This window comes from Schistocerca cancellata, unplaced genomic scaffold (genome assembly GCF_023864275.1).
Source record: "Schistocerca cancellata isolate TAMUIC-IGC-003103 unplaced genomic scaffold, iqSchCanc2.1 HiC_scaffold_559, whole genome shotgun sequence".
NCBI classification, from domain to species: Eukaryota; Metazoa; Arthropoda; class Insecta; order Orthoptera; family Acrididae; genus Schistocerca; species Schistocerca cancellata.
In genome coordinates, this window is record NW_026046572.1 from 1 (window position 1) to 14,371 (window position 14,371).

The 14,371-nt window shown below is 49.3% G+C and overlaps 24 non-coding genes across 24 annotated transcripts; all 24 read left to right on the plus strand.

Moving 5' to 3' along the window:
* Window positions 1-555: 555 nt before the first annotated feature.
* On the plus strand, window positions 556-637 carry Trnas-uga (transfer RNA serine (anticodon UGA)). The gene has a single exon. It is a non-coding gene; the product is annotated as a tRNA-Ser (tRNA).
* Window positions 638-1,248: 611 nt separating this feature from the next.
* Trnaf-gaa (transfer RNA phenylalanine (anticodon GAA)) lies at window positions 1,249-1,321 on the plus strand. Its single transcript has one exon. It is a non-coding gene; the product is annotated as a tRNA-Phe (tRNA).
* A 540-nt stretch (window positions 1,322-1,861) lies between these two features.
* Window positions 1,862-1,934, plus strand: Trnak-uuu (transfer RNA lysine (anticodon UUU)). The gene has a single exon. It is a non-coding gene; the product is annotated as a tRNA-Lys (tRNA).
* A 138-nt stretch (window positions 1,935-2,072) lies between these two features.
* Window positions 2,073-2,154, plus strand: Trnas-cga (transfer RNA serine (anticodon CGA)). Its single transcript has one exon. It is a non-coding gene; the product is annotated as a tRNA-Ser (tRNA).
* Window positions 2,155-2,861: 707 nt separating this feature from the next.
* Window positions 2,862-2,942, plus strand: Trnas-uga (transfer RNA serine (anticodon UGA)). Its single transcript has one exon. It is a non-coding gene; the product is annotated as a tRNA-Ser (tRNA).
* Window positions 2,943-3,552: 610 nt separating this feature from the next.
* Window positions 3,553-3,625, plus strand: Trnaf-gaa (transfer RNA phenylalanine (anticodon GAA)). Its single transcript has one exon. It is a non-coding gene; the product is annotated as a tRNA-Phe (tRNA).
* Window positions 3,626-4,165: 540 nt separating this feature from the next.
* Window positions 4,166-4,238, plus strand: Trnak-uuu (transfer RNA lysine (anticodon UUU)). The gene has a single exon. It is a non-coding gene; the product is annotated as a tRNA-Lys (tRNA).
* Window positions 4,239-4,376: 138 nt separating this feature from the next.
* On the plus strand, window positions 4,377-4,458 carry Trnas-cga (transfer RNA serine (anticodon CGA)). Its single transcript has one exon. It is a non-coding gene; the product is annotated as a tRNA-Ser (tRNA).
* A 708-nt stretch (window positions 4,459-5,166) lies between these two features.
* On the plus strand, window positions 5,167-5,249 carry Trnas-uga (transfer RNA serine (anticodon UGA)). The gene has a single exon. It is a non-coding gene; the product is annotated as a tRNA-Ser (tRNA).
* A 611-nt stretch (window positions 5,250-5,860) lies between these two features.
* On the plus strand, window positions 5,861-5,933 carry Trnaf-gaa (transfer RNA phenylalanine (anticodon GAA)). Its single transcript has one exon. It is a non-coding gene; the product is annotated as a tRNA-Phe (tRNA).
* A 539-nt stretch (window positions 5,934-6,472) lies between these two features.
* Trnak-uuu (transfer RNA lysine (anticodon UUU)) lies at window positions 6,473-6,545 on the plus strand. Its single transcript has one exon. It is a non-coding gene; the product is annotated as a tRNA-Lys (tRNA).
* Window positions 6,546-6,683: 138 nt separating this feature from the next.
* On the plus strand, window positions 6,684-6,765 carry Trnas-cga (transfer RNA serine (anticodon CGA)). The gene has a single exon. It is a non-coding gene; the product is annotated as a tRNA-Ser (tRNA).
* A 706-nt stretch (window positions 6,766-7,471) lies between these two features.
* On the plus strand, window positions 7,472-7,553 carry Trnas-uga (transfer RNA serine (anticodon UGA)). Its single transcript has one exon. It is a non-coding gene; the product is annotated as a tRNA-Ser (tRNA).
* Window positions 7,554-8,164: 611 nt separating this feature from the next.
* Trnaf-gaa (transfer RNA phenylalanine (anticodon GAA)) lies at window positions 8,165-8,237 on the plus strand. Its single transcript has one exon. It is a non-coding gene; the product is annotated as a tRNA-Phe (tRNA).
* A 539-nt stretch (window positions 8,238-8,776) lies between these two features.
* Trnak-uuu (transfer RNA lysine (anticodon UUU)) lies at window positions 8,777-8,849 on the plus strand. Its single transcript has one exon. It is a non-coding gene; the product is annotated as a tRNA-Lys (tRNA).
* A 138-nt stretch (window positions 8,850-8,987) lies between these two features.
* On the plus strand, window positions 8,988-9,069 carry Trnas-cga (transfer RNA serine (anticodon CGA)). The gene has a single exon. It is a non-coding gene; the product is annotated as a tRNA-Ser (tRNA).
* Window positions 9,070-9,777: 708 nt separating this feature from the next.
* On the plus strand, window positions 9,778-9,859 carry Trnas-uga (transfer RNA serine (anticodon UGA)). The gene has a single exon. It is a non-coding gene; the product is annotated as a tRNA-Ser (tRNA).
* A 611-nt stretch (window positions 9,860-10,470) lies between these two features.
* On the plus strand, window positions 10,471-10,543 carry Trnaf-gaa (transfer RNA phenylalanine (anticodon GAA)). Its single transcript has one exon. It is a non-coding gene; the product is annotated as a tRNA-Phe (tRNA).
* A 539-nt stretch (window positions 10,544-11,082) lies between these two features.
* Window positions 11,083-11,155, plus strand: Trnak-uuu (transfer RNA lysine (anticodon UUU)). Its single transcript has one exon. It is a non-coding gene; the product is annotated as a tRNA-Lys (tRNA).
* A 138-nt stretch (window positions 11,156-11,293) lies between these two features.
* Trnas-cga (transfer RNA serine (anticodon CGA)) lies at window positions 11,294-11,375 on the plus strand. The gene has a single exon. It is a non-coding gene; the product is annotated as a tRNA-Ser (tRNA).
* A 708-nt stretch (window positions 11,376-12,083) lies between these two features.
* Trnas-uga (transfer RNA serine (anticodon UGA)) lies at window positions 12,084-12,165 on the plus strand. Its single transcript has one exon. It is a non-coding gene; the product is annotated as a tRNA-Ser (tRNA).
* A 611-nt stretch (window positions 12,166-12,776) lies between these two features.
* Window positions 12,777-12,849, plus strand: Trnaf-gaa (transfer RNA phenylalanine (anticodon GAA)). Its single transcript has one exon. It is a non-coding gene; the product is annotated as a tRNA-Phe (tRNA).
* A 539-nt stretch (window positions 12,850-13,388) lies between these two features.
* Trnak-uuu (transfer RNA lysine (anticodon UUU)) lies at window positions 13,389-13,461 on the plus strand. Its single transcript has one exon. It is a non-coding gene; the product is annotated as a tRNA-Lys (tRNA).
* A 138-nt stretch (window positions 13,462-13,599) lies between these two features.
* On the plus strand, window positions 13,600-13,681 carry Trnas-cga (transfer RNA serine (anticodon CGA)). Its single transcript has one exon. It is a non-coding gene; the product is annotated as a tRNA-Ser (tRNA).
* Window positions 13,682-14,371: the final 690 nt, after the last annotated feature.

A 14,371-nucleotide genomic window follows, 5' to 3' on the forward strand; every position in this document is an offset into this window, starting at 1 on the left:
TATCGGTTCACCTCGCACTGACGCTGGGACTGCAGAAAGCCGTCGCTGAGATGGTGAGTACACAGATGTGCTCGAAAGTGTTGGACAGAGCTAACATTTCATTTTCTTTTTAAGAATCGCAATTTCAATCATTCGAGTGCGGCAAAAGCAGTAGTGCAGCGTTTTTTTTTTTTTTCTTTTCTTAAGATCTCGCAGCTGCTTGGAGGTATGTCCATCGTTTTAAGACGACAGAAAACTAGCGTCAGCGGTGCGTCAGTGGGAAGTCGGTGAAGTCGCCATTGGAGCCATAAGCCAGCAATTACGACATGCGAAACACTCGCACACCACGCAGCTGTACGATAATGCTCGTGCGTGGGCCCGCGTAGCTGAGTCGGTAGAGCGTTAGGTTTTCAACCGAAGGGTCCTGGGTTCAAGTCCCTGTCTGGGCGAAAATTAGTACACTTTCGTAACGGCTAATGGAAACCCTAGAGCAAAGAGTGAGGCCACGCCGTTTTCTGCCACCAGATTGCTTCTAAAGATGGCGGTTTGACTTGTCGGGAGTCGCTTCCGCCACCGGCAGTCGTGGCCGAGTGGTTAAGGCGTCTGACTTGAAATCAGATTCCCTCTGGGAGCGTAGGTTCGAGTCCTGCCGACTGCGAAAATTTTCTCGCTCTCAAAAGGCGGACGTTGAGCTGCATCCTAGCAGTTGCGTCACTACTAAACACGCGGGTCACCAGCAATGTGCAGTGTTATTTGATCGAGGGCGCAGCGTTACAGTCGCGCCCAGAAGCCGCAGCTCATCTCCTCGTCTCACAGCCGTCCACCAGGTGTTAGTACAAGTGTCGCCTCACTGGGCAGTGCAGATGTGTCCATTTTAGCTTACAGACGATGACATGTAGCAATTTATGAGCTAACGCAAGTCGAATGTTTTACCGTGTGTATCTGCTAGATACTGCCTCTCATATGGTGGAGAGGCTCACTCCTTCTTGTGTCTCGTTCTCTGCACACGAGTTGCCCCTGGCATCGATATAGCACGGGTTTTCTAGCGTCAGCGTGGCGTCACGTCAAGTCAGCGAATTCAATATCACACGAATCGAGTCGACATGTTTGCTTGTTACGATGACGGAAGCTGAAGAAATGTGTGTGGAACTTCACTGCATCGGCTGCTCGCCCTTCAGCGTCCCTGTGTCTTATCAGACGAAGGTGACTGTGAAATTGGCAGCGAGGCAGAAGTGAACGAACACATGCAAATGGCAACCTTCGACGTCAGCCGAAATAGCTCAGTTGGGAGAGCGTTAGACTGAAGATCTAAAGGTCCCTGGTTCGATCCCGGGTTTCGGCAGGTACTCGTTTTGGTGCGACGCCAATGGAATTACTCTGCGTTTGTGATAATGCAACTACCGCTGACAACAAAAATGACTCTCTCCTGTAGCTGTTCTGGTTGTCTATTGCATGCCATAAGAGGAACTTACTAGACAACTAACTCCCTTAGAAGCAAAAGAATTAAAAATATCCTACCGACTGCATTCCTTTTTCTGTGTCAGGTGGTGAAGAACGTCTTCAACGGAACCGTGAAATGAGCGAAAGCGTGGGAAACATTGCATTCGAAATGCTTGTGAATTTTCCAATTGCCCAGTGAGTGTCGACAAAACACGTAAATTCTCTGCTCCAACGTATGAGGACGTAACAGCTGGTGCAATTTGTTGTTGCATCGTGTGTCAGCAGTCTTCGATAGTGTGTTACGGGCTTAGCGCGATAAGTTTGTAGACAGCATTTAGGCGACGTTTTATTAGTAACGGCCCCATGCAGCGATTGCACAACAGTAAAGGACATGAGTCAATGTATAGTTGTGCATCGTAGGAGATTTTGCACCCTTGTGTGAGCCCGGATAGCTCAGTCGGTAGAGCATTAGGCTTTTAACCTAAGGGTCCAGGGTTCAAGTCCCTGTTCGGGCGGAAATTTTAATACTTTGGTAACGATTCGTCTGGTAGCGGCGGAAACGCTACGGAAAATAATGCAGCTACGCCGTTTTCTGACACCACAGTGTTTTAAACGGTAGCAGTTGCATGTGTCGGGAGAACACCGCGCTAACGGCAGTCGTGGCCGAGTGGTTAAGGCGTCTGACTCGAAATCAGATTCCCTCTGGGAGCGTAGGTTCGAATCCTACCGGCTGCGTGCGATTTTGCGTAAAGAGGAGCAAACGTTTTCGCACACATGTGACATGCGTGGGCGAATGCGGGTGCAACCAGTGACGCCATTCTCAACAAGACGAAAATTTCCGTTTTAAGAATACTGAGTTTTCGCGACGACCGCTGCTTACTGTGCCTATCGGTTCACCTCGCACTGACGCTGGGACTGCAGAAAGCCGTCGCTGAGATGGTGAGTACACAGATGTGCTCGAAAGTGTTGGACAGAGCTAACATTTCATTTTCTTTTAAGAATCGCAATTTCAATCATTCGAGTGCGGCAAAAGCAGTAGTGCAGCGTTTTTTTTTTTTTTTTCTTTTCTTAAGATCTCGCAGCTGCTTGGAGGTATGTCCATCGTTTTAAGACGACAGAAAACTAGCGTCAGCGGTGCGTCAGTGGGAAGTCGGTGAAGTCGCCATTGGAGCCATAAGCCAGCAATTACGACATGCGAAACACTCGCACACCACGCAGCTGTACGATAATGCTCGTGCGTGGGCCCGCGTAGCTGAGTCGGTAGAGCGTTAGGTTTTCAACCGAAGGGTCCTGGGTTCAAGTCCCTGTCTGGGCGAAAATTAGTACACTTTCGTAACGGCTAATGGAAACCCTAGAGCAAAGAGTGAGGCCACGCCGTTTTCTGCCACCAGATTGCTTCTAAAGATGGCGGTTTGACTTGTCGGGAGTCGCTTCCGCCACCGGCAGTCGTGGCCGAGTGGTTAAGGCGTCTGACTTGAAATCAGATTCCCTCTGGAGCGTAGGTTCGAGTCCTGCCGACTGCGAAAATTTTCTCGCTCTCAAAAGGCGGACGTTGAGCTGCATCCTAGCAGTTGCGTCACTACTAAACACGCGGGTCACCAGCAATGTGCAGTGTTATTTGATCGAGGGCGCAGCGTTACAGTCGCGCCAGAAGCCGCAGCTCATCTCCTCGTCTCACAGCCGTCCACCAGGTGTTAGTACAAGTGTCGCCTCACTGGGCAGTGCAGATGTGTCCATTTTAGCTTACAGACGATGACATGTAGCAATTTATGAGCTAACGCAAGTCGAATGTTTTACCGTGTGTATCTGCTAGATACTGCCTCTCATATGGTGGAGAGGCTCACTCCTTCTTGTGTCTCGTTCTCTGCACACGAGTTGCCCCTGGCATCGATATAGCACGGGTTTTCTAGCGTCAGCGTGGCGTCACGTCAAGTCAGCGAATTCAATATCACACGAATCGAGTCGACATGTTTGCTTGTTACGATGACGGAAGCTGAAGAAATGTGTGTGGAACTTCACTGCATCGGCTGCTCGCCCTTCAGCGTCCCTGTGTCTTATCAGACGAAGGTGACTGTGAAATTGGCAGCGAGGCAGAAGTGAACGAACACATGCAAATGGCAACCTTCGACGTCAGCCGAAATAGCTCAGTTGGGAGAGCGTTAGACTGAAGATCTAAAGGTCCCTGGTTCGATCCCGGGTTTCGGCAGGTACTCGTTTTGGTGCGACGCCAATGGAATTACTCTGCGTTTGTGATAATGCAACTACCCGCTGACAACAAAAATGACTCTCTCCTGTAGCTGTTCTGGTTGTCTATTGCATGCCATAAGAGGAACTTACTAGACAACTAACTCCCTTAGAAGCAAAAGAATTAAAAATATCCTACCGACTGCATTCCTTTTTCTGTGTCAGGTGGTGAAGAACGTCTTCAACGGAACCGTGAAATGAGCGAAAGCGTGGGAAACATTGCATTCGAAATGCTTGTGAATTTTCCAATTGCCCAGTGAGTGTCGACAAAACACGTAAATTCTCTGCTCCAACGTATGAGACGTAACAGCTGGTGCAATTTGTTGTTGCATCGTGTGTCAGCAGTCTTCGATAGTGTGTTACGGGCTTAGCGCGATAAGTTTGTAGACAGCATTTAGGCGACGTTTTATTAGTAACGGCCCCATGCAGCGATTGCACAACAGTAAAGGACATGAGTCAATGTATAGTTGTGCATCGTAGGAGATTTTGCACCCTTGTGTGAGCCCGGATAGCTCAGTCGGTAGAGCATTAGGCTTTTAACCTAAGGGTCCAGGGTTCAAGTCCCTGTTCGGGCGGAAATTTTAATACTTTGGTAACGATTCGTCTGGTAGCGGCGGAAACGCTACGGAAAATAATGCAGCTACGCCGTTTTCTGACACCACAGTGTTTTAAACGGTAGCAGTTGCATGTGTCGGGAGAACACCGCGCTAACGGCAGTCGTGGCCGAGTGGTTAAGGCGTCTGACTCGAAATCAGATTCCCTCTGGGAGCGTAGGTTCGAATCCTACCGGCTGCGTGCGATTTTGCGTAAAGAGGAGCAAACGTTTTCGCACACATGTGACATGCGTGGGCGAATGCGGGTGCAACCAGTGACGCCATTCTCAACAAGACGAAAATTTCCGTTTTAAGAATACTGAGTTTTCGCGACGACCGCTGCTTACTGTGCCTATCGGTTCACCTCGCACTGACGCTGGGACTGCAGAAAGCCGTCGCTGAGATGGTGAGTACACAGATGTGCTCGAAAGTGTTGGACAGAGCTAACATTTCATTTTCTTTTTAAGAATCGCAATTTCAATCATTCGAGTGCGGCAAAAGCAGTAGTGCAGCGTTTTTTTTTTTTTTTTCTTTTCTTAAGATCTCGCAGCTGCTTGGAGGTATGTCCATCGTTTTAAGACGACAGAAAACTAGCGTCAGCGGTGCGTCAGTGGGAAGTCGGTGAAGTCGCCATTGGAGCCATAAGCCAGCAATTACGACATGCGAAACACTCGCACACCACGCAGCTGTACGATAATGCTCGTGCGTGGGCCCGCGTAGCTGAGTCGGTAGAGCGTTAGGTTTTCAACCGAAGGGTCCTGGGTTCAAGTCCCTGTCTGGGCGAAAATTAGTACACTTTCGTAACGGCTAATGGAAACCCTAGAGCAAAGAGTGAGGCCACGCCGTTTTCTGCCACCAGATTGCTTCTAAAGATGGCGGTTTGACTTGTCGGGAGTCGCTTCCGCCACCGGCAGTCGTGGCCGAGTGGTTAAGGGCGTCTGACTTGAAATCAGATTCCCTCTGGGAGCGTAGGTTCGAGTCCTGCCGACTGCGAAAATTTTCTCGCTCTCAAAAGGCGGACGTTGAGCTGCATCCTAGCAGTTGCGTCACTACTAAACACGCGGGTCACCAGCAATGTGCAGTGTTATTTGATCGAGGGCGCAGCGTTACAGTCGCGCCCAGAAGCCGCAGCTCATCTCCTCGTCTCACAGCCGTCCACCAGGTGTTAGTACAAGTGTCGCCTCACTGGGCAGTGCAGATGTGTCCATTTTAGCTTACAGACGATGACATGTAGCAATTTATGAGCTAACGCAAGTCGAATGTTTTACCGTGTGTATCTGCTAGATACTGCCTCTCATATGGTGGAGAGGCTCACTCCTTCTTGTGTCTCGTTCTCTGCACACGAGTTGCCCCTGGCATCGATATAGCACGGGTTTTCTAGCGTCAGCGTGGCGTCACGTCAAGTCAGCGAATTCAATATCACACGAATCGAGTCGACATGTTTGCTTGTTACGATGACGGAAGCTGAAGAAATGTGTGTGGAACTTCACTGCATCGGCTGCTCGCCCTTCAGCGTCCCTGTGTCTTATCAGACGAAGGTGACTGTGAAATTGGCAGCGAGGCAGAAGTGAACGAACACATGCAAATGGCAACCTTCGACGTCAGCCGAAATAGCTCAGTTGGGAGAGCGTTAGACTGAAGATCTAAAGGTCCCTGGTTCGATCCCGGGTTTCGGCAGGTACTCGTTTTGGTGCGACGCCAATGGAATTACTCTGCGTTTGTGATAATGCAACTACCGCTGACAACAAAAATGACTCTCTCCTGTAGCTGTTCTGGTTGTCTATTGCATGCCATAAGAGGAACTTACTAGACAACTAACTCCCTTAGAAGCAAAAGAATTAAAAATATCCTACCGACTGCATTCCTTTTTCTGTGTCAGGTGGTGAAGAACGTCTTCAACGGAACCGTGAAATGAGCGAAAGCGTGGGAAACATTGCATTCGAAATGCTTGTGAATTTTCCAATTGCCCAGTGAGTGTCGACAAAACACGTAAATTCTCTGCTCCAACGTATGAGACGTAACAGCTGGTGCAATTTGTTGTTGCATCGTGTGTCAGCAGTCTTCGATAGTGTGTTACGGGCTTAGCGCGATAAGTTTGTAGACAGCATTTAGGCGACGTTTTATTAGTAACGGCCCCATGCAGCGATTGCACAACAGTAAAGGACATGAGTCAATGTATAGTTGTGCATCGTAGGAGATTTTGCACCCTTGTGTGAGCCCGGATAGCTCAGTCGGTAGAGCATTAGGCTTTTAACCTAAGGGTCCAGGGTTCAAGTCCCTGTTCGGGCGGAAATTTTAATACTTTGGTAACGATTCGTCTGGTAGCGGCGGAAACGCTACGGAAAATAATGCAGCTACGCCGTTTTCTGACACCACAGTGTTTTAAACGGTAGCAGTTGCATGTGTCGGGAGAACACCGCGCTAACGGCAGTCGTGGCCGAGTGGTTAAGGCGTCTGACTCGAAATCAGATTCCCTCTGGGAGCGTAGGTTCGAATCCTACCGGCTGCGTGCGATTTTGCGTAAAGAGGAGCAAACGTTTTCGCACACATGTGACATGCGTGGGCGAATGCGGGTGCAACCAGTGACGCCATTCTCAACAAGACGAAAATTTCCGTTTTAAGAATACTGAGTTTTCGCGACGACCGCTGCTTACTGTGCCTATCGGTTCACCTCGCACTGACGCTGGGACTGCAGAAAGCCGTCGCTGAGATGGTGAGTACACAGATGTGCTCGAAAGTGTTGGACAGAGCTAACATTTCATTTTCTTTTTAAGAATCGCAATTTCAATCATTCGAGTGCGGCAAAAGCAGTAGTGCAGCGTTTTTTTTTTTTTTCTTTTCTTAAGATCTCGCAGCTGCTTGGAGGTATGTCCATCGTTTTAAGACGACAGAAAACTAGCGTCAGCGGTGCGTCAGTGGGAAGTCGGTGAAGTCGCCATTGGAGCCATAAGCCAGCAATTACGACATGCGAAACACTCGCACACCACGCAGCTGTACGATAATGCTCGTGCGTGGGCCCGCGTAGCTGAGTCGGTAGAGCGTTAGGTTTTCAACCGAAGGGTCCTGGGTTCAAGTCCCTGTCTGGGCGAAAATTAGTACACTTTCGTAACGGCTAATGGAAACCCTAGAGCAAAGAGTGAGGCCACGCCGTTTTCTGCCACCAGATTGCTTCTAAAGATGGCGGTTTGACTTGTCGGGAGTCGCTTCCGCCACCGGCAGTCGTGGCCGAGTGGTTAAGGCGTCTGACTTGAAATCAGATTCCCTCTGGGAGCGTAGGTTCGAGTCCTGCCGACTGCGAAAATTTTCTCGCTCTCAAAAGGCGGACGTTGAGCTGCATCCTAGCAGTTGCGTCACTACTAAACACGCGGGTCACCAGCAATGTGCAGTGTTATTTGATCGAGGGCGCAGCGTTACAGTCGCGCCCAGAAGCCGCAGCTCATCTCCTCGTCTCACAGCCGTCCACCAGGTGTTAGTACAAGTGTCGCCTCACTGGGCAGTGCAGATGTGTCCATTTTAGCTTACAGACGATGACATGTAGCAATTTATGAGCTAACGCAAGTCGAATGTTTTACCGTGTGTATCTGCTAGATACTGCCTCTCATATGGTGGAGAGGCTCACTCCTTCTTGTGTCTCGTTCTCTGCACACGAGTTGCCCCTGGCATCGATATAGCACGGGTTTTCTAGCGTCAGCGTGGCGTCACGTCAAGTCAGCGAATTCAATATCACACGAATCGAGTCGACATGTTTGCTTGTTACGATGACGGAAGCTGAAGAAATGTGTGTGGAACTTCACTGCATCGGCTGCTCGCCCTTCAGCGTCCCTGTGTCTTATCAGACGAAGGTGACTGTGAAATTGGCAGCGAGGCAGAAGTGAACGAACACATGCAAATGGCAACCTTCGACGTCAGCCGAAATAGCTCAGTTGGGAGAGCGTTAGACTGAAGATCTAAAGGTCCCTGGTTCGATCCCGGGTTTCGGCAGGTACTCGTTTTGGTGCGACGCCAATGGAATTACTCTGCGTTTGTGATAATGCAACTACCGCTGACAACAAAAATGACTCTCTCCTGTAGCTGTTCTGGTTGTCTATTGCATGCCATAAGAGGAACTTACTAGACAACTAACTCCCTTAGAAGCAAAAGAATTAAAAATATCCTACCGACTGCATTCCTTTTTCTGTGTCAGGTGGTGAAGAACGTCTTCAACGGAACCGTGAAATGAGCGAAAGCGTGGGAAACATTGCATTCGAAATGCTTGTGAATTTTCCAATTGCCCAGTGAGTGTCGACAAAACACGTAAATTCTCTGCTCCAACGTATGAGACGTAACAGCTGGTGCAATTTGTTGTTGCATCGTGTGTCAGCAGTCTTCGATAGTGTGTTACGGGCTTAGCGCGATAAGTTTGTAGACAGCATTTAGGCGACGTTTTATTAGTAACGGCCCCATGCAGCGATTGCACAACAGTAAAGGACATGAGTCAATGTATAGTTGTGCATCGTAGGAGATTTTGCACCCTTGTGTGAGCCCGGATAGCTCAGTCGGTAGAGCATTAGGCTTTTAACCTAAGGGTCCAGGGTTCAAGTCCCTGTTCGGGCGGAAATTTTAATACTTTGGTAACGATTCGTCTGGTAGCGGCGGAAACGCTACGGAAAATAATGCAGCTACGCCGTTTTCTGACACCACAGTGTTTTAAACGGTAGCAGTTGCATGTGTCGGGAGAACACCGCGCTAACGGCAGTCGTGGCCGAGTGGTTAAGGCGTCTGACTCGAAATCAGATTCCCTCTGGGAGCGTAGGTTCGAATCCTACCGGCTGCGTGCGATTTTGCGTAAAGAGGAGCAAACGTTTTCGCACACATGTGACATGCGTGGGCGAATGCGGGTGCAACCAGTGACGCCATTCTCAACAAGACGAAAATTTCCGTTTTAAGAATACTGAGTTTTCGCGACGACCGCTGCTTACTGTGCCTATCGGTTCACCTCGCACTGACGCTGGGACTGCAGAAAGCCGTCGCTGAGATGGTGAGTACACAGATGTGCTCGAAAGTGTTGGACAGAGCTAACATTTCATTTTCTTTTTAAGAATCGCAATTTCAATCATTCGAGTGCGGCAAAAGCAGTAGTGCAGCGTTTTTTTTTTTTTTTTCTTTTCTTAAGATCTCGCAGCTGCTTGGAGGTATGTCCATCGTTTTAAGACGACAGAAAACTAGCGTCAGCGGTGCGTCAGTGGGAAGTCGGTGAAGTCGCCATTGGAGCCATAAGCCAGCAATTACGACATGCGAAACACTCGCACACCACGCAGCTGTACGATAATGCTCGTGCGTGGGCCCGCGTAGCTGAGTCGGTAGAGCGTTAGGTTTTCAACCGAAGGGTCCTGGGTTCAAGTCCCTGTCTGGGCGAAAATTAGTACACTTTCGTAACGGCTAATGGAAACCCTAGAGCAAAGAGTGAGGCCACGCCGTTTTCTGCCACCAGATTGCTTCTAAAGATGGCGGTTTGACTTGTCGGGAGTCGCTTCCGCCACCGGCAGTCGTGGCCGAGTGGTTAAGGCGTCTGACTTGAAATCAGATTCCCTCTGGGAGCGTAGGTTCGAGTCCTGCCGACTGCGAAAATTTTCTCGCTCTCAAAAGGCGGACGTTGAGCTGCATCCTAGCAGTTGCGTCACTACTAAACACGCGGGTCACCAGCAATGTGCAGTGTTATTTGATCGAGGGCGCAGCGTTACAGTCGCGCCCAGAAGCCGCAGCTCATCTCCTCGTCTCACAGCCGTCCACCAGGTGTTAGTACAAGTGTCGCCTCACTGGGCAGTGCAGATGTGTCCATTTTAGCTTACAGACGATGACATGTAGCAATTTATGAGCTAACGCAAGTCGAATGTTTTACCGTGTGTATCTGCTAGATACTGCCTCTCATATGGTGGAGAGGCTCACTCCTTCTTGTGTCTCGTTCTCTGCACACGAGTTGCCCCTGGCATCGATATAGCACGGGTTTTCTAGCGTCAGCGTGGCGTCACGTCAAGTCAGCGAATTCAATATCACACGAATCGAGTCGACATGTTTGCTTGTTACGATGACGGAAGCTGAAGAAATGTGTGTGGAACTTCACTGCATCGGCTGCTCGCCCTTCAGCGTCCCTGTGTCTTATCAGACGAAGGTGACTGTGAAATTGGCAGCGAGGCAGAAGTGAACGAACACATGCAAATGGCAACCTTCGACGTCAGCCGAAATAGCTCAGTTGGGAGAGCGTTAGACTGAAGATCTAAAGGTCCCTGGTTCGATCCCGGGTTTCGGCAGGTACTCGTTTTGGTGCGACGCCAATGGAATTACTCTGCGTTTGTGATAATGCAACTACCGCTGACAACAAAAATGACTCTCTCCTGTAGCTGTTCTGGTTGTCTATTGCATGCCATAAGAGGAACTTACTAGACAACTAACTCCCTTAGAAGCAAAAGAATTAAAAATATCCTACCGACTGCATTCCTTTTTCTGTGTCAGGTGGTGAAGAACGTCTTCAACGGAACCGTGAAATGAGCGAAAGCGTGGGAAACATTGCATTCGAAATGCTTGTGAATTTTCCAATTGCCCAGTGAGTGTCGACAAAACACGTAAATTCTCTGCTCCAACGTATGAGACGTAACAGCTGGTGCAATTTGTTGTTGCATCGTGTGTCAGCAGTCTTCGATAGTGTGTTACGGGCTTAGCGCGATAAGTTTGTAGACAGCATTTAGGCGACGTTTTATTAGTAACGGCCCCATGCAGCGATTGCACAACAGTAAAGGACATGAGTCAATGTATAGTTGTGCATCGTAGGAGATTTTGCACCCTTGTGTGAGCCCGGATAGCTCAGTCGGTAGAGCATTAGGCTTTTAACCTAAGGGTCCAGGGTTCAAGTCCCTGTTCGGGCGGAAATTTTAATACTTTGGTAACGATTCGTCTGGTAGCGGCGGAAACGCTACGGAAAATAATGCAGCTACGCCGTTTTCTGACACCACAGTGTTTTAAACGGTAGCAGTTGCATGTGTCGGGAGAACACCGCGCTAACGGCAGTCGTGGCCGAGTGGTTAAGGCGTCTGACTCGAAATCAGATTCCCTCTGGGAGCGTAGGTTCGAATCCTACCGGCTGCGTGCGATTTTGCGTAAAGAGGAGCAAACGTTTTCGCACACATGTGACATGCGTGGGCGAATGCGGGTGCAACCAGTGACGCCATTCTCAACAAGACGAAAATTTCCGTTTTAAGAATACTGAGTTTTCGCGACGACCGCTGCTTACTGTGCCTATCGGTTCACCTCGCACTGACGCTGGGACTGCAGAAAGCCGTCGCTGAGATGGTGAGTACACAGATGTGCTCGAAAGTGTTGGACAGAGCTAACATTTCATTTTCTTTTTAAGAATCGCAATTTCAATCATTCGAGTGCGGCAAAAGCAGTAGTGCAGCGTTTTTTTTTTTTTTTTCTTTTCTTAAGATCTCGCAGCTGCTTGGAGGTATGTCCATCGTTTTAAGACGACAGAAAACTAGCGTCAGCGGTGCGTCAGTGGGAAGTCGGTGAAGTCGCCATTGGAGCCATAAGCCAGCAATTACGACATGCGAAACACTCGCACACCACGCAGCTGTACGATAATGCTCGTGCGTGGGCCCGCGTAGCTGAGTCGGTAGAGCGTTAGGTTTTCAACCGAAGGGTCCTGGGTTCAAGTCCCTGTCTGGGCGAAAATTAGTACACTTTCGTAACGGCTAATGGAAACCCTAGAGCAAAGAGTGAGGCCACGCCGTTTTCTGCCACCAGATTGCTTCTAAAGATGGCGGTTTGACTTGTCGGGAGTCGCTTCCGCCACCGGCAGTCGTGGCCGAGTGGTTAAGGCGTCTGACTTGAAATCAGATTCCCTCTGGGAGCGTAGGTTCGAGTCCTGCCGACTGCGAAAATTTTCTCGCTCTCAAAAGGCGGACGTTGAGCTGCATCCTAGCAGTTGCGTCACTACTAAACACGCGGGTCACCAGCAATGTGCAGTGTTATTTGATCGAGGGCGCAGCGTTACAGTCGCGCCCAGAAGCCGCAGCTCATCTCCTCGTCTCACAGCCGTCCACCAGGTGTTAGTACAAGTGTCGCCTCACTGGGCAGTGCAGATGTGTCCATTTTAGCTTACAGACGATGACATGTAGCAATTTATGAGCTAACGCAAGTCGAATGTTTTACCGTGTGTATCTGCTAGATACTGCCTCTCATATGGTGGAGAGGCTCACTCCTTCTTGTGTCTCGTTCTCTGCACACGAGTTGCCCCTGGCATCGATATAGCACGGGTTTTCTAGCGTCAGCGTGGCGTCACGTCAAGTCAGCGAATTCAATATCACACGAATCGAGTCGACATGTTTGCTTGTTACGATGACGGAAGCTGAAGAAATGTGTGTGGAACTTCACTGCATCGGCTGCTCGCCCTTCAGCGTCCCTGTGTCTTATCAGACGAAGGTGACTGTGAAATTGGCAGCGAGGCAGAAGTGAACGAACACATGCAAATGGCAACCTTCGACGTCAGCCGAAATAGCTCAGTTGGGAGAGCGTTAGACTGAAGATCTAAAGGTCCCTGGTTCGATCCCGGGTTTCGGCAGGTACTCGTTTTGGTGCGACGCCAATGGAATTACTCTGCGTTTGTGATAATGCAACTACCGCTGACAACAAAAATGACTCTCTCCTGTAGCTGTTCTGGTTGTCTATTGCATGCCATAAGAGGAACTTACTAGACAACTAACTCCCTTAGAAGCAAAAGAATTAAAAATATCCTACCGACTGCATTCCTTTTTCTGTGTCAGGTGGTGAAGAACGTCTTCAACGGAACCGTGAAATGAGCGAAAGCGTGGGAAACATTGCATTCGAAATGCTTGTGAATTTTCCAATTGCCCAGTGAGTGTCGACAAAACACGTAAATTCTCTGCTCCAACGTATGAGACGTAACAGCTGGTGCAATTTGTTGTTGCATCGTGTGTCAGCAGTCTTCGATAGTGTGTTACGGGCTTAGCGCGATAAGTTTGTAGACAGCATTTAGGCGACGTTTTATTAGTAACGGCCCCATGCAGCGATTGCACAACAGTAAAGGACATGAGTCAATGTATAGTTGTGCATCGTAGGAGATTTTGCACCCTTGTGTGAGCCCGGATAGCTCAGTCGGTAGAGCATTAGGCTTTTAACCTAAGGGTCCAGGGTTCAAGTCCCTGTTCGGGCGGAAATTTTAATACTTTGGTAACGATTCGTCTGGTAGCGGCGGAAACGCTACGGAAAATAATGCAGCTACGCCGTTTTCTGACACCACAGTGTTTTAAACGGTAGCAGTTGCATGTGTCGGGAGAACACCACGCTAACGGCAGTCGTGGCCGAGTGGTTAAGGCGTCTGACTCGAAATCAGATTCCCTCTGGGAGCGTAGGTTCGAATCCTACCGGCTGCGTGCGATTTTGCGTAAAGAGGAGCAAACGTTTTCGCACACATGTGACATGCGTGGGCGAATGCGGGTGCAACCAGTGACGCCATTCTCAACAAGACGAAAATTTCCGTTTTAAGAATACTGAGTTTTCGCGACGACCGCTGCTTACTGTGCCTATCGGTTCACCTCGCACTGACGCTGGGACTGCAGAAAGCCGTCGCTGAGATGGTGAGTACACAGATGTGCTCGAAAGTGTTGGACAGAGCTAACATTTCATTTTCTTTTTAAGAATCGCAATTTCAATCATTCGAGTGCGGCAAAAGCAGTAGTGCAGCGTTTTTTTTTTTTTTTTTTCTTTTCTTAAGATCTCGCAGCTGCTTGGAGGTATGTCCATCGTTTTAAGACGACAGAAAACTAGCGTCAGCGGTGCGTCAGTGGGAAGTCGGTGAAGTCGCCATTGGAGCCATAAGCCAGCAATTACGACATGCGAAACACTCGCACACCACGCAGCTGTACGATAATGCTCGTGCGTGGGCCCGCGTAGCTGAGTCGGTAGAGCGTTAGGTTTTCAACCGAAGGGTCCTGGGTTCAAGTCCCTGTCTGGGCGAAAATTAGTACACTTTCGTAACGGCTAATGGAAACCCTAGAGCAAAGAGTGAGGCCACGCCGTTTTCTGCCACCAGATTGCTTCTAAAGATGGCGGTTTGACTTGTC